At 47.3% G+C, this 13,927-nt stretch overlaps 1 protein-coding gene across 1 annotated transcript in view; it reads left to right on the forward strand.

The window, feature by feature from the left end:
• GLI2 (GLI family zinc finger 2) overlaps positions 1-13,927 on the forward strand; it is a 1,057,303-nt gene that overhangs the window by 22,330 nt on the left and 1,021,046 nt on the right. The window lies entirely within an intron of this gene.

Genomic DNA, 13,927 nt, shown 5'->3' on the forward strand with positions numbered 1-13,927 from the left:
GTTTACTGTATTCTTCGACGAGTGATTGTTTTTGGTAAACAGGTCTTTAAATGGTGTTCTTATCTGTGTGTGTTTGGTGGCTACCAACCAGTATGGGCCTGGTTATGACCCCACCCCAACTGAAGGGGGTAACAGTCTTTCAGCTCTCCCCTTGCACACTAAAACATCTTATCCCACAGCAAGCAAGAGGACATTTGATTATTTGGGGTTTTTGTTTTACATTTGGGCCATGAGAGCTTGGTAACTCTCAAAATCATCCCACTTGGAATGGTGAGGGCTGCACTTTTTTGACTTTGGGACACTGCCATGTAGAAAAATCCACAAGACCTAGACACATCTAAAAACTAAACATCTGGTTGATTCCAGGGTGGTGTGCTTCACATGCACCCGCACCATTTTCTTACCCACAATGCCCTGCAAACCTCCAACTTTGCTGGAAATCACACATTTTTGTGATGGAACATTCTGAAATCTACAAAAATCCTACCACCCAACATTGACTCATCTATACAGATAACATTTCTGCTGGACTTGTCAGCCTAAAAATGTTTTTTTTGAACTGCCCTTTTGGACCTGCTTTGGTTCCCCCTCAATTTCGATATGTTTTTGGCTCTTCCCTGTCACAGGCACTTGGCCCACCTATACAAGTGAGGTATCATTTTTAAACGGGAGACTGAGGGGAAATATGTCCCAGTGCGGTGATCCCACTCAGAAATGTGGGAAAATTGTGATTTTTTAGCTAAATTTCAGGTTTGCTGAGGATTTGGGTAAGAAAACCTAGGAGGATCCACGCAAGTCACACCTCCCTGGACTCCCTCGGGGGTCTAGTTTGTCTGGGGTTGGTAGATTTCACTTGATGTCTTCTGAGTCCAGGACCAAAAACTTAGGTTCCCCCCCTAAAAGACAGGTAGTTTTGTATTTGATAATTCTGATGTGTCCAGATAGTGTTTTGGGGCATTTGCTGTCGCCAGCACTAGGCCTACCCACACAAGTGAGGAACCATTTTTATCGGGAGACTTAGGGGAACACTAGGTGGAAGGAAATTTGTGGCTCCTCTCAGATTCCAGAACTTTCTGCCACCAAAATGTGAGGAAAAAGTTTTTTTGGGCCAAATTTTGAGGTTTGCAAAGGATTCTGGGCAACAGAACCTGGTGAGAGCCCCACAAGTCACCCCATCTTGGATTCCCCTAGGTGTCTAGTTTTCAAAAATGCGCAGATTTGCTACGTTTCCCTAGGTGCAGGCTGAGCTAGAGGCCAAAATCCACAGCTAGGCACTTTGCAAAAAACAGGTCTGTTTTCTTTGGGAAAATATGATGTGTCCACGTAGTGTTTTGTGGCATTTCCTGTTGCGGGTGCTAGGCTTACCCACACAGGTGAGGTACCATTTTTATACAGAGACTTGGGGGAACGCTGGGTGGAAGGAAATATTTGGCTCCTCTCAGATTCCAGAACTTTCTGTCACGGAAATGTGAGGTAAAAGGGCTTTTTTGGCCAAATTTTGAGATTTGCAAAGGATTCTGGGTAACAGAACCTGGTGAGAGCCCCAGAAGTCACCCCATCTTGGATTCCCCTAGGTGTCTAGTTTTCGAACGTATGCAGGTTTGGTAGGTTTCCCTAGGTGCCGGCTGAGCTAGAGGCCAAAATCCACAGCTAGGCACTTTGCAAAAACAGCTCTGTTTTCTTTGGGAAAATGTGATGTGTCCACGTTGTGTTTTGGGGCATTTCCTGTCGTGAGCGCTAGTCCTACCCACAGAAGTGAGTACCATTTTTATCTGGAGATTTGGGGGAATGCTGGGTGGAAGGAAATTTGTGGCTCCTCTCAGATTCCAGAACTTTCTGTCACCAAAATGTGAGGTACAAGTGTTTTTTGGGCCAAATTTTGAGATTTGCAAAGGATTCTGGGTAACAGAACCTGGTGAGAGCCCCACAAGTCACCCCATCTTGGTTTCCCCTAGATGACTAGTTTTCGAACATATGCAGGATTGCTAGGTTTCCCTAGGTGCCGGCTGAGCTAGAGGCCAAAATCTACAGCTAGGCACTTTGCAAAAAACAGCTCTGTTTTCTTTGGGAAAATGTGATGTGTCCATGTTGTGTTTTGGGGCATTTCCTGTCACGGGTGCTAGTCTGACCCACACAAGTGAGTACCATTTTTATTGGGAGGCTTGAGGGAATGCTGGGTGGAAGGAAATTTGTGTCTACTCTCAGATTCCAGAACTTTGTGTCACCGAAATGTGAGGAAAAAGTGTTTTTTTGGCCAAATTTCGAGGTTTACAAAGGATTCTGGGTAACAGAACCTGGTGAGAGCCCCTCAAGTCACCCCATCTTGGATTCGCCCAGGTGTCTAGATTTAAAAAATGAGCAGGTTTGCTAGATTTCCCTAGGTGTCGGCTGAGCTAGAGGCCAAAATCTACAGCTAGGCACTTTGCAAAAAACACGTCAGATTTCAATGTAAAAATGTGATGTGTCTATGTTGCATTTCCTGTTGCGAGCATTAGACCTACCCACGCAAGTGAGGTACCATTTTTATTGTGAGACTTGGGGGAACACAGAATTGTAAAACAAGTGTTATTGCCCCTTGTCCTTCTCTAAATTTGTTCCTTCCAAATGTAAGGCAGTGTGTAAAAAAGACGTCTATTTGAGAAACGCCCTGTAATTCACATTCTAGTATGGGCACCCTGGAATTCAGCGATGTGCGAATAACCACTGCTTCTCAAGACCTTATCTTGTGCCTGTAGGAGGCTGGACTGGCTTGTAGTGAGTACCTAGGGGTACTTGCACCTTGCACCAGGCCCAGTTATCCCTTATTAGTGTATAGGGTGTCTAGCAGCATAGGCTGATAGATAATGGTAGCTTAGCAGAGCAGCTTAGGCTGAACTAGGAGACGAGTGAAGCTCCTACAGTACCACTTAGTGTCATATGCACAATATCATAAGAAAACACAATACACAGTTATGCTAAATATTAAGGTACTTTATTTTTATGACAATATGCCAAAGTATCTCAGAGTGTACCCTCAGTGAGAGGATAGGAAATATACACAAGATATATATACACAATACCAGAAATATGCAGTATAGTCTTAGAAAACAGTGCAAACAATGTATAGTTACAATAGGATGCAATGGGGACACATAGGGATAGGGGCAACACAAACCATATACTCCAAAAGTGGAATGCGAACCACGAATGGACCCCAAACCTATGTGACCTTGTAGAGGGTCGCTGGGACTATTAGAAAATAGTGAGGGTTAGAAAAATAGCCCACCCCAAGACCCTGGAAAGTGAGTGCAAAGTGCACTAAAGTTCCCCAAAGGACAAAGATAGGGGAATAAGGCAGGAAATACACAAACCAACAATGCAACAACGCTGGATTTCCAATCTGGGGTACCTGTGGAACAAGGGGACCAAGTCCAAAAGTCACAAGCAAGTCAGAGATTGGCAGATGCCCAGGAAATGCCAGCTGCGGGTGCAAAGAAGCTTCTACTGGACAGAAGAAGCTGAGGTTTCTGCAGGAACGCAAAGGGCTAGAGACTTCCCCTTTGGAGGACGGATCCCTCTCGCCTTGGAGAGTCGTGCAGAAGTGTTTTCCCGTCAAAAGAACGCCAACAAGTCTTGCTAGCTGCAAATCGTGCGGTAAGCGTTTTTGGATGCTGCTGTGGCCCAGGAAGGACCAGGATGTCGCAAATTGCGTCAAGAGAGAGAGGGGACGTCGAGCAAGACAAGGAGCCCTCTCAGCAGCAGGTAGCACCCGGAGAAGTGCCAGAAACAGGCACTATGAGGATGTGTGAAACGGTGCTCACCCGAAGTCGCACAAAGGATTCCCACGTCGCCGGAGACCAACTTAGAAAGTCGTGCAATGCAGGTTAGAGTGCTGGGGACCCAGGCTTGGCTGTGCACAAAGGATTTCCACCGGAAGTGCACAGGGGCCGGAGTAGCTGCAAAAGTCGCGGTTCCCAGCAATGCAGTCTGGCGTGGGGAGGCAAGGACTTACCTCCACCAAACTTGGACTGAAGAGTCACTGGACTGTGGGGGTCACTTGGACACAGTTGCTGGATTCGAGGGACCTCGCTCGTCATGCTGAGAGGAGACCCAAGGGACCGGTAATGCAGCTTTTTGGTGCCTGCGGTTGCAGGGGGAAGATTCAGTCGACCCACGGGAGATTTCTTCGGAGCTTCTAGTGCAGAGAGGAGGCAGACTACCCCCACAGCATGCACCACCAGGAAAACAGTCGAGAAGGCGGCAGGATCAGCGTTACAGAGTTGCAGTAGTCGTCTTTGCTACTATGTTGCAGTTTTGCAGGCTTCCAGCGCGGTCAGCAGTCGATTCCTTGGCAGAAGGTGAAGAGAGAGATGCAGAGGAACCCGGATGAGCTCTTGCATTCGTTATCTAAGGAATCCCAAGAGACAGAGACCCTAAATAGCCAGAAAAGAGGGTTTGGCTACCTAGGAGAGAGGATAGGCTAGCAACACCTGAAGGAGCCTATCACAAGGAGTCTCTGATGTCACCTGGTGGCACTGGCCACTCAGAGCAGTCCAGTGTGCCAGCAGCACCTCTGTTTCCAAGATGGCAGAGGTCTGGAGCACACTGGAGGAGCTCTGGGCACCTCCCAGGGGAGGTACAGGTCAGGGGAGTGGTCACTCCCCTTTCCTTTGTCCAGTTTCGCGCCAGAGCAGGGCTAAGGGGTCCCTGAACCGGTGTAGACTGGCTTATGCAGAAATGGGCACCAAATGTGCCCATGAAAGCATTTCCAGAGGCTGGGGGAGGCTACTCCTCCCCTGCCTTCACACCATTTTCCAAAGGGAGAGGGTGTAACACCCTCTCTCAGAGGAAGTCCTTTGGTCTGCCATCCTGGGCCAGGCCTGGCTGGACCCCAGGAGGGCAGATGCCTGTCTGAGGGGTTGGCAGCAGCAGCAGCTGAAGTGAAACCCCGGGAAAGGCAGTTTGGCAGTACCAGGGTCTGTGCTACAGACCACTGGGATCATGGGATTGTGCCAACTATGCCAGGATGGTATAGAGGGGGCAATTCCATGATCATAGACATATTACATGGCCATATTCGGAGTTACCATTGTGAAGCTACATATAGGTAGTGACCTATGTGTAGTGCACACGTGTAATGGTGTCCCCGCACTCACAAAGTCCGGGGAATTGGGCCTGAACAATGTGGGGGTACCTTGGCTAGTGCCAGGGTGCCCTCACACTAAGTAACTTAGCACCCAACCTTTACCAGGTAAAGGTTAGACTTATAGGTGACTTATAAGTTACTTAAGTGCAGTGTAAAATGGCTGTGAAATAACGTGGACGTTATTTCACTCAGGCTGCAGTGGTAGGCCTGTGTAAGAATTGTCAGAGCTCCCTATGGGTGGCAAAAGAAATGCTGCAGCCCATAGGGATCTCCTGGAACCCCAATACCCTGGGTACCTCAGTACCATATACTAGGGATTTATAAGGGTGTTCCAGTAAGCCAATGTAAATTGGTAAAATTGGTCACTAGCCTGTTAGTGACAATTTGAAAGAAATGAGAGAGCATAACCACTGAGGTTCTGATTAGCAGAGCCTCAGTGAGACAGTTAGTCACTACACAGGTAACACATTCAGGCACTCTTATGAGCACTGGGGCCCTGGGTGACAGGGTCCCAGTGACACATACAACTAAAACAACATATATACAGTGAAAAATGGGGGTAACATGCCAGGCAAGATGGTACTTTCCTACAGTGCCCATTTTGGAAATACAAATGTTTTCTTGATACCAAATGAATTGCTGTATACCCAGTATAGAATGAAACCCATTGCAAGGTGCAGCTCATTTATTGGCTCTTGGTACCTAGGGTTCTTGATGAACCTACAAGCCCTATATATCCCCACAACCAGAAGAGTCCAGCAGACGTACCAGTATTTTGCTTTAAAAAATATGACATTGCAAGAAAATGTTACAGAGTAAAATGTGGAGAAAAATGGCTGTTTTTTCACCTCAATTTCAATATTTTTTTTATTTAGCTGTTATTTTCTGTAGGAAACCCTTGTAGGATCTACACAAATTACCCCTTGCTGAATTAAGAATTTTGTCTACGTTTCAGAAATGTTTAGCTTTCTGGGATCCAGCATTGGTTTCATACCCATTTCTGGCACTAACCGGTAGGAGGCTGAAGGCACAAACAATAGTAAAAATGGGGTATGTCCCAGTAAAATTTCAAAATTGTGTTGAAAAATTGGGTTTTCTGATTCAAGTCTGCCTGTTCCTAAAAGCTAGGAAGATGGTGATTTTGGCACAGCAACCCCTTTGTTGATGCCATTTTCAGGGAACAAAACACAAGCCTTCTTCTGCAGCACTTTTTTCCCATTTTATTTAAAAAACTAAATGTTCGCTGTATTTTTGCTAATTTCTTGGTTGCCTCCAGGGAAACCCACAAACTCTGGGTACCTCTAGAATCACTAGAATGTTGGGAAAAAAGGACGCAAATTTGGTGTAGGTAGCTTATGTGGACAAAAAGTTATGAGGGCCTAGCCAGAAAAAAAGCCTGGCACATGAGCGGGAAAAGGCCTGGCAGCGAAGGGGTTCTCTTCTGAGGGAGATTGGTGTTTACTTTTCTTTCTCTGACTTTAAAGTAACAGGATTTATCTGACAATCTGGGTATGTGAAAGGAAAAGACTTATTCTAACACACACAAAAATTAAATGTCTGTAAATGAACTATGCAAATATTTCAGAGTATATCAGAAATAGGAAACGACAAACAAAGCACACTTCTTTGTAATTCGGAAGTGTGGTGTAAACAAATATTTTAATACTATCCAAACAAATCAATACACAAGGTGATGCCATTTGTACACAGTTTTGTTTGTACACTGTCAAGGTCTACTAGCAAAATTGTACGTCTGTGCAACTGCAATGGTAATTTCAATTGAAAATAGTTTTTTCTGTAACAGCAGTGCACTACCACACCATGCATAGTCCACTCTATGACACTCCACTTCATGCCACTCTACATCCCTTCACTCTACATCAATCCACACCCCTCTGCTCTATGCCATGCTATGATACGCTATTCTGTGCCATGCCACTCTGCTCTACACCACTCTCCACCACTTTACTCTACTCCACTCTATGCCACTTCCCTCTACGCCACTCCACTCTCCAGCACTCCACTCTACACCACTCTACTCCACTATGCTAGTTTGTACAACACTCTATAACACTCTACTCTACGATACTTAACTTTTTACACTGTACTCCACTCTATACCACTCCACTCTATGCCACTCTAGGCGTCTCCAGTCTGCAATACTCAACATAATTCCACACTCCAACACTCTATGACACTCTATGCCACAACACTCTATGACACTCTACTCCACACCACTCTATGCCACTCCACTATAGGACATTCAATGCCACTCTACTCTTCAGCACTCTATGACAAGTTACAAAACTCTAAGCCACTTTACTCTATGTCAGTCTACTCCACTCTACGCTACTTCTCTCCAGGACACTCTGCTCCACTCAACACCACACCACTTTACGACACTTTACACCACTCTAATCTATGCCACTCTATGCCTTTCCACCCTATGGCGCTCTACAACATTCTACACCACCCCACACTGTAACACTCTATGTCACTCCACTCTGCGCAACTCTGTGTCACCTCACTCTATGACACTCTATGCCACTCTATGACACTCACTCTTCACCACTCTATGACACTCCACTCTATGATACTCCACTGTATGCCACTCCACTCTCCGCCACTCCACTCTCTGCCACTCTATGATGCTCCACACTATAACACTCTATGCCACTCCATTCTCCTACACTCAACACCACTCTATTCCACTCTGTGACACTCTATGACACGCTACTTGAGTACACTCCACTCTATGACACTATGGGGGTCATTCTGACCCTGACGGAAATTACCGCCATGGCGGAGGTCGGCGGTAGCACCGCCAACAGGCTGGCGGTGCACCGCTGGGCATTCTGACCGCGGCGGTTCAGCCACGGCCAGAAACGGAAAGTCGGCGGTGTACCGCCGACTTCCCGCTGCCCTTGCCATGGGGATTCTGACACCCCCTACCGCCATCCTGTTCCTGGCGGGTCTCACGCCAAGAACAGGATGGCGGTAGGGGGTGCCGCGGGGCCCCTGGGGGCCCCTGCAGTGCCCATGCCAGTGGCATGGGCACTGCAGGGGCCCCCGTAAGAGGGCCCCACGAAGAATTTCAGTGTCTGCTTTGCAGACACTGAAATTCGCGACGGGTGCAACTGCACCCGTCGCACCTTCCCACTCCGCCGGCTCCATTCTGAGCCGGCGTGCTCGTGGGAGGGGTGTTTCCCGCTGGGCTGGCGGGCGGACTTTCGGCGGTCGCCCGCCAGCCCAGTGGGAAACCCAGAATGACCGCCGCGGTCTTTTGACCGCGGTACGGTCTTCTGGCGGTTCCCGCTTAGAATCACCCCCTATATGTCTCTCCACTCTGTGCCACTGATGACACTCTACTCTATGACACTCCACTCTACAACACTCTATACCACTCCACTCTACGCCACTCTCTGATACTCCACTCTATGCCACTCTATGATATACCACTCTACAACACTCTATGCTACTCCACTCTATGAAACTCTACTACAATCTACAACACTGTACAACTCTCCACCCTAAAACACTGTCCGCCATGCCACTGTACGTCACTCCACTGTACGACACTCTATGTTACTCTACAACACTCTACTCTTCTACACTCCACACCACTTTACTCCACTCTATGACAGTCCACAATGTGCCACTCCTCTCTATGACACTTTACTCCACTCTACGCGAAGCCACTCCACTCTTCTCCACTATACTCCACTTTACTCCACTCCATACTATTCCACTGTACAGCACTTTACTCCTCTCTACGCTCTGCCATTCTGTGACACTCCACTCTACACCCCTCTTCTCTTTATCTATGACACTCTACTGCATTCCACTCTACTCCACTCTATGCCACTACACTATATGACACTCTGGACATACGGGACGCAACTGGTAAAGATAAATTGAAGCTGTAACGTGAAAGTGGAGAAGAAGGGCATGAGAAAGTGGGAGAGAATGCTGCGTAACGTCCAGAGATGCTTACTTTGGAACTAAGGAACCCACTCTTACTTTGGAAGTAAGGAACTCAATGTCAGCTCAACATCCTGTGATTCTAGGCAAATGACTTATTCTCCCCGTGCCTAAAAACAATGAATGTGTCCTGTGTAATGTAGCTGGTGCTCATGTAAAACACTCAAATTCATTTTGGGAGAGTTTTCACTATATAAAGCTGCAAAGAAAAGTGAATGATGAATGGATTTATGTAGAGGGGAGAAAGTCAGAAGAGGGTGTCAAACATGTCATTGTCTCTGAGAAAATAGGAAGGATGGCTAGTACCTCACAGGCACAACCCTATTCTCTCCCTCAGTCTGGGGCATAGCTTACAGCTTCTCAGCATCTCAGGAGGTAGTTCTAACTGGAGAGTACAAGTCATTAGAGGAATTTCCTTCATCAAAAGGATAGAATGTTAAAGAAAATATAACCTGTGGATTCTTCTTTGGCTTTAACACTGCCTCCAGGAACAAGAGGACTTTTCGTTACTATCTGCAGCAAAGCAATTATGGGGGCACAATAGAATATAACATTATGTATAGTACAAATTATATCAAGGGGCAGAGGGAAGTATAAGAGGCTGACAAGTGAGAGTAAGACAATATCAAAAGGGAAGGTTTGAAATAAATAAAACTTCAAGGAGAGATACAAAATGACAGGAGGACTAAGGGCATGAGAGATATAATAATAATTGAAGAAAGAACCCACCAGGGAGACACAAGTGGGAGAGAGAGGGGATTTTCAAAGAGAGAGAAAGAAACGAAATGGGAGAGCAGAAATGAGAGTGACTGAGGGAAGCACATAGGTTAAATGAGAGACGCCAGAAAGAGGAAATGATTAGAGTATAAGAGAAAAGAAAAGCACTAGAGAGAGGGGGAAAAGTGATAGCGAGAACGAGAGAGGTGTACACAGCAATGTAAGAAAGAGTTATAGAGATAAAGAGAAAGACAGGCAGAAGGGGCGATAGAGAAAGAAAGGTCAGTGCTATAGATGGATAGGCAGAAATACAGATTGAGAAAGATAGTTTCTCTTGGTGATAGTGGGCATGGGGATGTATGCATTTCTGTGAGAGGTCAGTGGGACAGATAATATGTAGAAGATTAATTAAAATGTTGCTTTTGGAGTGCATCCCTGCAGCTTTTCCATATTCAAATCATGTCACTACCTACAGTAAAAAAAGGCATCAAATAGAAGCCATATGCAATCCCCAAGGGTATCAATTGCAGAAGACTCCTGAGTGACAGCCAAAATATATAACTTTGTATAACTCTAATGTACAGAACTGTGGATGCCTGCTGCAACTTCCCAGGGAGTTTGGCAGTCATCCAAAGGTCGGTGGCAGATACATAGGTTCTGAAGGTGACCAAATATGTCAGTAGTTCAAGGGGTAGCAGGAACATCAGGGGCATGAAAGTGACAGGAGGGGGAACTTCAGTGACCTAAGGAATATCACGAGTCTCTAGCACCTAGTGTGAGCAGAAGCATTAGGAACGTATAGGTGCCTCTTAAAGACCTGAAGTTGGCCAGCAGCCTCAGGGTAACAAGAGTGAGCAGGAACCCTGCGTACCAAGGAAACATAGTAGAGGCTTAGGGTCAAGCAGAAGCATTAGGAGCATAATAGTGAGCAACTATTTCCAAGACTTCAAGGTAAACCAGAGCCCCAGGGTTCTAAAGTAATTAATACCCTTGAAGCTTCTGCACACCCCATTGTCCTCAGTAGGAATTGGGAGAGAACAGGAGCTTCAGGTCCTAAGGGCGAGCAGAGCACCTGGAGATTTCACCATATGGTAAACATAGGAATCAGAGCATCTCAGGTGAGCATGGTTCTCAGTAACCTAAGAGTGAGCTGGAGCTTCTGAGTTAAAGTGAACATTCCACTCTATGCTTCTCTGCGACACCTCACTCTAGACACTCAACTTCACTCTCTGCCACTCAATGCCACTTAACTCTAGGCCACTCTACTCCACTCTATGTAACTCCACTCTATGCCACTCCACATCTCACTCCACTTTAAGCCATTACACTGTACAACACTTTACTCTACTCCACACTATGTATCTCCACTCCATGCCCCTCCACTCCACAACCCTCCACTCTACACCAGTACACTTCACTCCATGCCACTGTGAGCCACTTTGTGCCCCTCCACTCTTTGCCCCTTCATGTTATGCCCATCCATTCTACAACACTCTAATACACCCTATTCCACTCTACGATACTCTCCATCTCTCCACTATACAACACATTACACCACTCCACTCTACGACTATCTACTCTACACCACTCATGCCACTCTATGACACTCCACGATACTCCAGTCTATACCGTTTTACTTCATCCCACGCGACTCTATTGTACTTGATTCTTTGCCACTCTACAGCACTCCAATCCACTTTATGCTACTCTATACCACTCTACGACACTCCATTATGCCTCTCTACTCCACTCTAGATCACTTTATGCCACTCTACACAACTCTACGACACTCTACTCTACTATACTCTATGGCACTTTACTCCACTTTACAGCACTTTACTCTACTCTGCACTATGCCACTCCACTTTAAACCACTCCAATCTATGCTGCTCCACTCTATACCACTCCTCTCTACAACACTCCACTCCACCCTATGACACTCTACGGTTCTCCACTGTACAACACTCTTCTCCACTCTACTCCCATGTATGCCTCTCCACTCTACGACACTCTATGACACTCAACTCTATGACATTCTTTTCCATGTCATGACAATCCACTATATCTCACTTGTAGGAAAGTACCATCTTGCCTGGCATGTTACCCCCATATTTCACTGTATATATGTTGTTTTAGTTGTATGTGTCACTGGGACCCTGCCAGCCAGGGCCCCAGTGCTCATAAGTGTGCCCTGTATGTGTTACCTGTGTTATGACTAACTGTCTCACTGAGGCTCTGCTAGTTAGAACCTCAGTGGTTATGCTCTCTCATTTCTTTCCAAATTGTCACTAACAGGCTAGTGACCAATTTCACCAATTTACATTGGCATACTGGAACACCCTTATAATTCCCTAGTATATGGTATTGAGGTACCCAGGGTATTGGGGTTCCAGGAGATCCCTATGGGCTTCAGCATTTCTTGTGCCACCCATAGGGAGATCTGACAAATCTTACACAGGCCTGCTAGTGCAGCCTGAGTGAAATAACGTCCACGTTATTTCACAGCCATTTACCACTGCACTTAAGTAACTTATAAGTCACCTATATGTCTAACCTTTACCTGGTAAAGGTTGGGTGCTAAGTTACTTAGTGTGTGGGCACCCTGGCACTAGCCAAGATGCTCCCACATTGTTCAGGGCAAATTCCCCGGACTTTGTGAGTGCGGGGACACCATTACACGTGTGCACTATACATATGTCACGACATATGTATAGCGTCACAATGATAACTCCGAACATGGCCATGTAACATGTCTAGGATCATGGAATTGTCACCCCAATGCCATTCTGGCATTGGGGAGACAATTCCATGATCCCCCGAGTCTTTAGCTCAGACCCGGGTACTGCCAAACTACCTTTCCCGGGGTTTCACTAAAGCTGCTGCTGCTGCCAACCCCTCAGACAGGTTTCTGCCCTCCTGGGGTCCAGCCAGGCTTGGCCCAGGAAGGCAGAACAAAGGACTTCCTCAGAGAGAGGGTGTTACACCCTCTCCCTTTGGAAAAAGGTGTCAGGGCTGGGGAGGAGCAGCCTCCCCCAGCCTCTGGAAATGCTTTGATGGGCACAGATGGTGCCCATCTCTGCATAAGCCAGTCTGCACCGGTTCAGGGATCCCTCAGCCCTGCTCTGGCACGAAACTGGACAAAGGAAAGGGGAGTGACCACTCCCCTGACCTGCACCTCCCCTGGGAGGTGCCCAGAGCTCCTCCAGTGTGCTCCAGACCTCTGCCATCTTGGAAACAGAGGTGCTGCTGGCACACTGGACTGCTCTGAGTGGCCAGTGCCAGCAGGTGACGTCAGAGACTCCTTCTGATAGGCTCCTTCAGGTGTTGCTAGCCTATCCTCTCTCCTAGGTAGCCAAAGCCTCTTTTCTGGCTATTTAGGGTCTCTGCTTTGGGGAATTCCTTAGATAACGAATGCAAGAGCTCATCAGAGTTCCTCTGCATCTCTCTCTTCACCTTCTGCCAAGGAATCGACTGCTGACCGCGCTGGAAGCCTGCAAAACTGCAACAAAGTAGCAAAGACGACTACTGCGACCTTGTAACGCTGATCCTGCCGCCTTCTCGACTGTTTTCCTGGTGGTGCATGCTGTGGGGGTAGTCTGCCTCCTCTCTGCACTAGAAGCTCAGAAGAAATCTCCCGTGGGTCGACGGAATCTTCCCCCTGCAACCGCAGGCACCAAAGAACTGCATCACCAGTCCTCTGGGTCTCCTCTCAGCATGACGAGCGAGGTCCCTTGAACTCAGCAACTCTGTCCAAGTGACTCCCACAGTCCAGTGACTCTTCAGTCCAAGTTTGTTGGGGGTAAGTCCTTGCCTCCCCACGCTAGACTGCATTGCTGGGAACCGCGTGTTTTGCAGCTACTCCGGCTCCTGTGCACTCACCGAGGATTTCCTTTGTGCACAGCCAAGCCTGGGTCCCCGGCACTCTAACCTGCATTGCACGACCTCCTGAGTTGTCCTCCGGCGGCGTGGGACTCTCTTGTGCAACTTCGGGTGAGCACCAATTCACTCCACTTTGTAGTGCCTATTCTGGCACTTCTCCGGGTGCTGCTTGCTTCTGAGTGGGCTCCTTGTCTTGCTGGACACCCCCTCTGTCTCCTCACGCAA

The sequence above is a fragment of the Pleurodeles waltl genome, chromosome 3_1 (assembly GCF_031143425.1).
Source record: "Pleurodeles waltl isolate 20211129_DDA chromosome 3_1, aPleWal1.hap1.20221129, whole genome shotgun sequence".
NCBI lineage: Eukaryota > Metazoa > Chordata > Amphibia > Caudata > Salamandridae > Pleurodeles > Pleurodeles waltl.